Raw genomic sequence first — 8,919 nt, 5'->3', positions numbered from 1 at the left:
TTCTGTTTGTCATGCATTTCATTATTTTAATTCAGCCACATTATGCATCTTTGTTTCTTCTTAGATATCAACAGTCTTACTTGATCTCAAAACCATTCAGCTTTTACTTAAAAAAACTTCCTGCTGTCATGGTTTGGGGTTTGCAAGGGGATGATACAATGCAAGATGCATATTTTATTTATTTATTTATTTATTTATTTATTTATATTTTTTCAATTTGGAAGCAGATACTATATTAACTGACTAAATCACAAAAACACCATGGTAGATACCTTAGTTCATCCTTCTAATAAGCCTGTTGATCTGATCTTCCCTATTTCCAGTATCTACACCTTCCATGAAATGGGTAGTCTTTTTCTTCATTCCACCTCGAGGAGATGATAACTTGAATGGCCATAGGAAGTTATTTGCCTCTTTGAACTGTTTTCCAACAGTATAGATGTCATGAATCAGATTCTTCACCAGATGATTCCATATTTACCAAGAGATCGAGCAATCAATGAATTAACTGTCAAGGCAATTTGCTTCTTATTGATTTTGCCATAGCCACGCTTGTGTATTAGTTCATTCACTAACTTCAGGTTTGGGTATCCCCATGCAATGTATGGCTCCACAATTCTCAGCTTGTTAATTGAAGCCTTGTTGAGCTCAACAAAGATACCATTGAAGATTTGACAAAGGTGAAGAACCTGCAACACCTTGCAGACATTTGGGCTCACACCACTGATACCCCTGATTGGGATGAGAAATGCCAGTTTGGGCTCTGCAGGGACATAGAAGTTGCCAGATTTTTTTGCAGTCCCCGCCATTTATATCTCAGGTCTGTACATCTGTCTATACTCCTTATGATAGTGCCTGCCTTTTTCATAGATGAGCTTCCTCCTCACCTTGTGAAGCATCTTCTGGGCAAACTTCTTTCACAGGCACTTTATCTTCAACTTTGCGAAATGTCTTCATTTTTTCTTAAGGGTTTGTGGTACAGCAGGAACCTTCTTTTTCTTCTCTTCTACTCCCTCCATGGTTCCAGCAAGAAAAGAGGAAGATACATGTTTTCTAAGATTATTTTATAATGAATTACCCAAAGAATCACATACAAAGGGTGCAGGAAATCTGTCCACACAGCAAGACCAAAGAATCCAGTTGAGGGCCTGGATCCTAATATTCAGCCCAACATTCAGTTTCATAAGCCCAACTGAAGACCTAGAGCCCATAACAATGCCTCCAACAAGTCCAAGTGGAAGCCAAGAGCCCATGACAATGGCTCAGGCAGGCCTATTTCACAGATCTGTGCTAGGAAAGCCCAAATGTCAGTGGTAGAAGCTACAAAATCTGTGCCAGTGGGATGAAGAATCTGTGCTAGCAGGCTGAGGGATTTGACCTGGACTCAGGAAGAAATGTTCTAAGTAGGAAGCAGAGCTCCGTCCAAAGGTACCACAGCCATTCTCAGTGACAGTGAGATTCATAGCTCTTCTGATAATGAGAACAGTCAGGCTCCAATCAGGAAAGCTGGTGCAACTGGCTTCTCTAGGAGACCAAGAAGTGCACCATCTTCGCCTACCCAACCAGGAGGCAGTGCTTGAAAAGGGGGCCAGACCTCCCACAAAGTGAAGAATCACCATTCTTAGTGACAACAAAGTCCAAAGGTCCTTTGATGATGAGAACAGCTGAGTTCTTTACAAAATACAGCATAAGCTCCTCCAAGAGAACCAACAGCTCCCTACAGCCTCCTTAATAGCTTCCAACAGCTTCCAATAGCTTCTAAACAGCTTTCAAACAGCTTCTCTTCTTTAGTTCTGCTTTCTGTGCTGTTGACAACAATCCTAAGGTGGAACTCCCACACCCAGCGCTGTGCTGGTTCAGTTCAGCTGTGTGTTACAAGTGGACCACCAGTTATCAATGCACCACACCTACCTACTCCTTTCTCCTATGTAATCTCAGATGCTACTTTTAATTTTCAGGAATAATGATCTATCTGTTTTCAAGAAGCCTGAATCCTATAGCATGGCTGTTTGATGTACTTTGAAGAATCCTGACAAATATTCTTTGGTGCATAAAGGAAAATATCTAAGAATCAAAACTGAGTTCAAAATACTTCAGATTCCATTTCATTTACCTGAGGGTTTCAGAATTATGAGTGTAGTCAGGAATTTCTGAGATATTTAGCTGAAGGAATTTCAATTCCTCCTGTGAAACTATCAGGGAAAGTGCCAGATCCCCCAAGCTGATGCACATATCTATCTGTATGAATGTCAGCTGCTAATGACTTATGACACTTTTCCTGTGGAAAAATTACTGTAACCTGATGTTGCTTTACTCCTGGAGGTTATGTGCTACCTTCCAAAGTCAAGGAGACCAAATGAGCAAGTCTTCACAATAACTTTGAAATATATATATATGTATTTGGTCAGGATCTCACTACACAGCTTAGATTCCTTGTGATCCTCTTGTTTTCAAGCCTCCCCAGTGCTAGGATTACAGGCATGCACCACCACGCGCACAATAATGGCCAGCTCAGTGCACCCAGGGTGGGGGTGGCTTGCCATGTCGTGCCAGGGATCAAACCCTGGTCTAAGCAGGTGCTTAGACCACTGAGCTATTTCTCCAGCCCAAGAAATACATTCTATTCTTAAGATTATTTAGTTCAGCTTTCAGAATATCATTTGAGCGATATTCCTGAAAAACAATTAAATTATATTATTATTAAATATGTGTCCCAATTAAAGAAATGGAGAAATGCTTTATTAAATAATTCTGTCTGGAATGGAGATGGGTCAGGACTGTGGATGGAATCCCCACCCAGAACAACCTTGATAGTCTGGTGAATGAAGGAAGGAGAGCAGGTTTGGCAAACATTCCCTAACATGTCTAGGGCCCTTCCTGATTTAGATTCTTTCAGATTCATCTCTGATTTCAGATGTTGTCTAGCACACAATTATTTCTGGGCTTTGCTGTTTTTTTTTTTTTTTTTTTTTATACTGGGAAGTGAACTCAGAACTTTCATGCTTGCCAGACAGGCACTGTGCGATTGAGCCGTATCCCCAGCCCTTGTGTGCTTTTATGCCCTGCACTGGAGCATCTTCAGCATGTGCAACCTGTTGTGTGTTTTCATGCCAAGTTTCTCAGCACTTCATTTTCGTTCATAAACTAAACATATGTGAGTAGTCCTGAAGTACTTGGAGTTAGTGCACCCAGGGGTGGCCCTCCACAAGCATATAAGATGGGCTGATGGTTGGATATCTGCTCAATAAGCAAGTGGAACTTGAGTGGTAAATTCTATAAATTTTTAGAGTTACAGAGAAAAATCTTATTACGCTCCATATCTTGGGTGCCTTACTAATGTAGTTCAGGATAACTCCAAAATAAAATCATTGTCCTCAAATCATTGCCTTTAACTCTGATTTTGGGGAAACATAAGAAAAGATAGCATTAGGTGTGCCCCAGAAATTGAAGGCTATCAATGGATTTTGAGCCCCAGTGGTTTGTAGCTGTAAGCTGCATAATGTGACATTTCCTTGTTCCTTCACTCTCACTTGCCTTCACTCTTTTTCCTGAGATAGCCTCCTCAGCAAAGTCTGGACACAGGCTGTACCACTGGGAAGGGACCCACACACAGAGAAGAGTGCAGCCAAGGTTATAAGAGATCTGAAAACATTAGTTTTACAGAAGTCAAAGTGTGGTGATATGTTTAAGTTTAGTGATCAGTAGCATCAGAAGCTAAAGGGAGATCAAGTAATGTGACCACAAAAGGAATTTAAAAAAAGAATTTAGTAACTGCAAGCTTATTGGAAACTTTGGGATAGAGAGGTCAGTACAATAAAAAAAGTAAAATTTCCCTCTATTGAATTTTTCTCAAAAGGTCTACTGTGATTTTGCACTTCAAACTTTCTCGTCTTCCTGAATCTCCAGTCTACAACTTTTAACAGTTCCAATTTATCCAGAAAAATAATGCATGTTGAAACATGCAATCCTTTTCATTTCCCCATTTTGTGTGATATATTATGACAAAATAGATACTACTTCCTTTGTAGTCACCCAAGACCAACTCTTTGACCTTTTCTAATAACTATAGTATGGTTTCTTCATGCATTTATTGCCCCCTAATTGTTTGTTTTCCTCACTTTGCATGATTGGCAATGTCTTACTTTTTTTTTTTTTTTCTCAGAATTCATTTTCTTGCCTTTTATGTGGATTTGTGCCTCATCTTAAAAGTCTTATCATCAAGCTTTTCTAAATTCTGGTATTTGCTGGGCATGTTATAGGGATACTAAAAAAAATGCATTGTTAATTTAGCTCAGAGGTCTAAGAACCCAGATCTGATGCTCCATACCTCATGTTGTGCCAGCCCTGCCTGGGATGCACTGAGTGGGAAATCAAAACCAGGCATGGTGGCATAAGTGCCTGCCTGGCAAGTGCTCCTAAGTTTGATTACTGGTACTGAAAAAAAATCTGTGGCATCATGTGACATCAGATATTAATAAAGGGATGAGCTCTCTATTAGAGAAAAAGATCTAGAAATCACACATCCCACAATAATGGACACTACTATGCTGAAGTGGAGAAAGTAGTTTCTTTGTATTATATTTTAATATGATATACTTCTTTCTTCACAATGTCATGTGCATTTTTGCTAAGGTCTACTTCATCCACCAATCTCCAGTATAAATGGTCCAGTATCCTTCGTGGGTAGAAGTTAATTCTATTGGCAATATGAACAATTATTTTGATTATAATGAGTATCTTCGAGAAACAATTGTGAAGAATTGGAAATTGTCTAGGTAATCTAGAAATGAAAAGTTTATAAGAAGTCTTTCAAGTTATGACTGAAAACAGGAGGGTTACTATGAGTCTGATCTATGTAGTGAGACACTGTAGACTCTGTACTAAATACATTAAAAAGAAGGAGGAGGAGGAGAAAAAGGAGGAGGAGGAGGAAGAGGAAGAGGAGGAGGAGGAGGAGGAGGTGGAGAAGTAGTTATGGCTATAGTCTTAGAAGCTAAGCTAGTGTTTAACCTCTTGGCAGTGAGTGCCTGTCACTGAAGGTGCTCACATGAGTTTCTGATGTCTTGTTAATGTTGTTCTTGATGTGACTACATTGGTGTATTCAGTTTTGAAATTTAAATCCATTTTCCATTTTTGGTTTACATGAATTGATGTACAGTCCCTCGCTATTTCACAGTTCAACTTTCACTGACTAACTATTTCCAGGGTTTTCAAAAAATATGAATCTAAATTATTTATCACAGATTTTTTGCTGTATCACAGGATTTTGCAGTACTGTACAGTATATGTATGTTGTCAAAATTATGTAGGTTTATGAGTTTTGAAAATGATTAAGAACATTAGAAGTTTCTGGCCAAATATCTCAGCAGATTAAGGCTCCTGCAAGCAAGCACTAGGGCTGGGGGTTTGATCCCCCAGGCTTGCTGTGCTGACCCCACTCCCAGGGCACACTGAGATGGCAATTGAGATTGGGCGTGGTGGTGCGTGCTTGTAATCCTAACTCTTGGGAGGTTGTAAAACATGAGAATCATTATGAATCTTATCTAGTAGTGAGACCCTGAACACCCTGTACACCCTTCCCTAAAATACAGAAAGAAAAAGAAAAGACCCTGTCTCAAAAAGCCAAAAAAGATGCTCTCTGGTAGTCTAGTGGTTATGATTCGGTGCTTTTAAAAAGCAAAAAGCAAAAAGCAAAAAAAATAAAAAATAAAAACAAAACAAGGAACATTAAAAGTGTTTTGTAAAATTGTGGGAAAGGTTTCTAACAGCGTGGAAAGGGTTTATGAAACCTTAAAATATATGTAAATACTAAAATAAATATAATGTCGCTACTTGGTTGATCTCTCTGGAAGGTCAACTCCGTAGTAAGTGAAGGACCACTGTATAAACGTTTTTCCCCCCTTTTCCTTTTCCATTTTATTTATTAAAGAGAATAAAAATCATAAAAAATACATTACAAATGATAAAGAATTTCACTAAACAAAACAACAGGATTCAGCAAAGGTTGTTGTATTGTGTATTGTCTTCAGATTAGTTGTTCAGATTATCAAATATAAGCATTCAAAATTGGTCAAAAGAAAAAACATCTGAAGAAGAAAAATATAAGCATTAACTGTTCCTTGCAATAACTAGTAGAACTTCGTGGCACTATTATCCAAGCTCTCCTTTGGATATGCATATACAGCTTTCCTTTTTTTCCCCCTCTCTCCTTATGCTCATCCCACGTGCTTCTTCCCTTTACACAGCAAAGTTGAACTCAAAGAATTGTTAGAGATGAATGCAGAATTGTTTCATAATTTCGGAATGAAGAAGTCTTCTCTAACTGTTACTCATAAGTCAAGAGTCAACACAGAAATCGCTGGTTAAATTGACTATCAGAATAAAACATACCAAACAAAGTCAAAAGATAGACTCCAAGTTAAAAAATACATTTGCAGCTCACATAATAAGCAAGAGATAAATCTCTGTGTATTCAAACAGCTCTTAGAAATCAGTAAGCAACAGAACTATCTGATTCAAAGTGCATTTGAATAAATATTTAATATTACCAAAATGAGATAAAAATGGCTTTTAAATATATGAAGTGATGCTAAGCTTGTGTTACAATGAGAGAAATACAATTGGAAATTGGAAGAAAATACTACTTTTAACTCATCATACTAGAAAAGATGTTTTTAGAAATTTAATGACAAACTATGATAATAAAGATATATGAAAACAGGTAAGCCCATGCATTTTCTGTAAGATTATTCTACTTTTACACATGTCAAATGACTAAGGTACAGGAGTCCTGAGTAAAACAGTGACAGTAATAGCAGAAGTATGATAAATAAAGGTAACTGTATTTGCTTGTATGTGCATAAACTCCTTTTGGAAGAGAGTTCAAGTGGGAAGTAGATGACAAAAAGATGAAGTGAGAAATTTCACTGTCTGAAATTCTGTTAACAACTACTTAATAGAAAAATTAGTTTTAATAGAAGAATGAAACAAAAAGCTGAAGTTCAACATAAATTGTATTAAATAGTAGGTGATGCTTTTCTAAATGTACTCATAATATATTAAATACTAGCTGTTCTGAGTAAAATAACAATTGCTCACAATGACAGGAAATAGAAAGGTAGAATAATATAAAAATAGTATGCCATCCTACAATGCCTATCTATCCTTAGGCAGAGTTGAGGAAAATATTCATGTTTATGTAGCATGCTTGTTGTCTTTTGAATTGGCACAAAAGTCCTGGCACCCAGTTTGATGATAGATGTCAATCTAATAAACAATTCTCTTTGCATCAAATTATTACTGCAATATATTAAAATGAGAGTCACATGGTATTATGGGCACTATTAGTTAATATTAAAAAATGAGTAATCAGAAATTAAAGGTAAACTTGCATGCATTCAGATGATGAGATATTGTCAAATGGAAAATTTTCTCCTCAAGGGACTATTTAAAGGTTGAGCATATTTTAAAATATATGCTAAATAGTTAAGATATGAAGTATTACATTCTACAATTTGGTACAATTTTTTACAGAAGGTCTGAAAAAATATGTTCAATTGGTAGTAGGATAATCAATTTTCTTTTTGATAAGTATTTTCAAAATATTGCACTTGTGGTCACTTTTACTTTGCAATCAAGAAAATGAACAAAGCAACGTAACATGGAGCATTTCAATGCAAGGTGAGGGTAAAGTCATCTGATAGTGCTCTGTGGTCTGGTTTGTGGAGGCAATACATGGGTCATTTAGCTGGACTGCATTATTCTACTCTGAAAAGTTTCTGGTGGAGGGAATTCTCAGGCAGAGAAAAGTCTAAAGGCTGATTTCAGCAAAGCCTTTTTGCCATTTGTCCAGGAGAGCATTTAGATTGATGCTTGGCTCCAAATTCTGGGATGGCAAAAGCAGACATCCTCCCCTGAGGGTTCCCCAATTTCTACTCAAATGTAGTTAGTAAAGACAGCTGGTCCTGAGAATGCAGCATACAGTTTGTTGCCATAGGATGATGCTGGTAGCAGATACTGCCCAGACCTAAAGCTTGTCATCCAAACTGAGCCTGAGTGGGGTGGATGATGTTTCTTACCATGAGTCTAGATGGTCACCTTAACCATCTTCCAGAAATATGCTACTTTAATTTGCAAAAAGTTACAGGGAATTTAGACAAAATATCCACTAACAAAATATAAATCTATTGTGCCAAAATAAAGTTTCTACTTTTCAATAAAAATATAATAGTATTGAAATTAAGAAGAATTTTTATTTGTGTCTTACATTCTATACTTGCTAACCATCTGGAGCCTCAGTTTCTTCAACTATAAAAATAGATCTTCAATATTTAGTACAGTGAGTTGGAGGGTGACATAAAGAATTGTACAAGACAATCTTCTGGACTCTATTAAAGGGATTTTGATCTTTTTTCTGGAATTGATCCAGGGGAGCTTATGTGGTTTTTCACATAAAAATCAGTTCCTGAATGTCTTCTATATTATTCCACTTTAATTTTTTGAACTAGAGGATCAATTTGATTGAAACTTGATCTATGTTATGCAGAATGATGAGATTAAAATCTCAAGATATGTGTGGACAAGTCAAGACAGAATTCACTGGTATTATATTAAAATTGAAAAAATATTAATTAACTGAAAATGTTTATGAAATGGCATTAAATATATCTATGCATTTAAGTATTATTCTAAAATTAATTTACAGTAGAATTAACTATCATTGTATGGTTTTGTGGATTATAACACATGATTTAATTTCTTTTTTTCTTTTCTTTTTCTTTTTCTTTTTCTTTTTTTTTTTTTGCAGTGTTGGGGTTTGAACTCAGGACCTTGCACTTGAAAGGCAGGTGCTTATGCTGCTGAGCTATCTCCCTGGCTATGATTGTATTTCTATAACACCTGTAATCAGGATGAGTTTTT

The 8,919-nt window shown here is 36.7% G+C and overlaps 1 pseudogene; it reads right to left on the bottom strand.

Moving 5' to 3' along the window:
- Positions 1-273: 273 nt before the first annotated feature.
- Positions 274-1,019, bottom strand: LOC105742760 (annotated as a pseudogene).
- Between the last annotated feature and the right edge of the window lie 7,900 nt (positions 1,020-8,919).

The sequence above is a fragment of the Octodon degus genome, unplaced genomic scaffold, assembly GCF_000260255.1.
Source record: "Octodon degus isolate 3935 unplaced genomic scaffold, OctDeg1.0 scaffold00071, whole genome shotgun sequence".
NCBI classification, from domain to species: Eukaryota; Metazoa; Chordata; class Mammalia; order Rodentia; family Octodontidae; genus Octodon; species Octodon degus.
The sequence above is the reverse complement of the archived record's forward strand: the minus strand, read 5'-3'. Positions and strand labels throughout refer to the sequence as shown.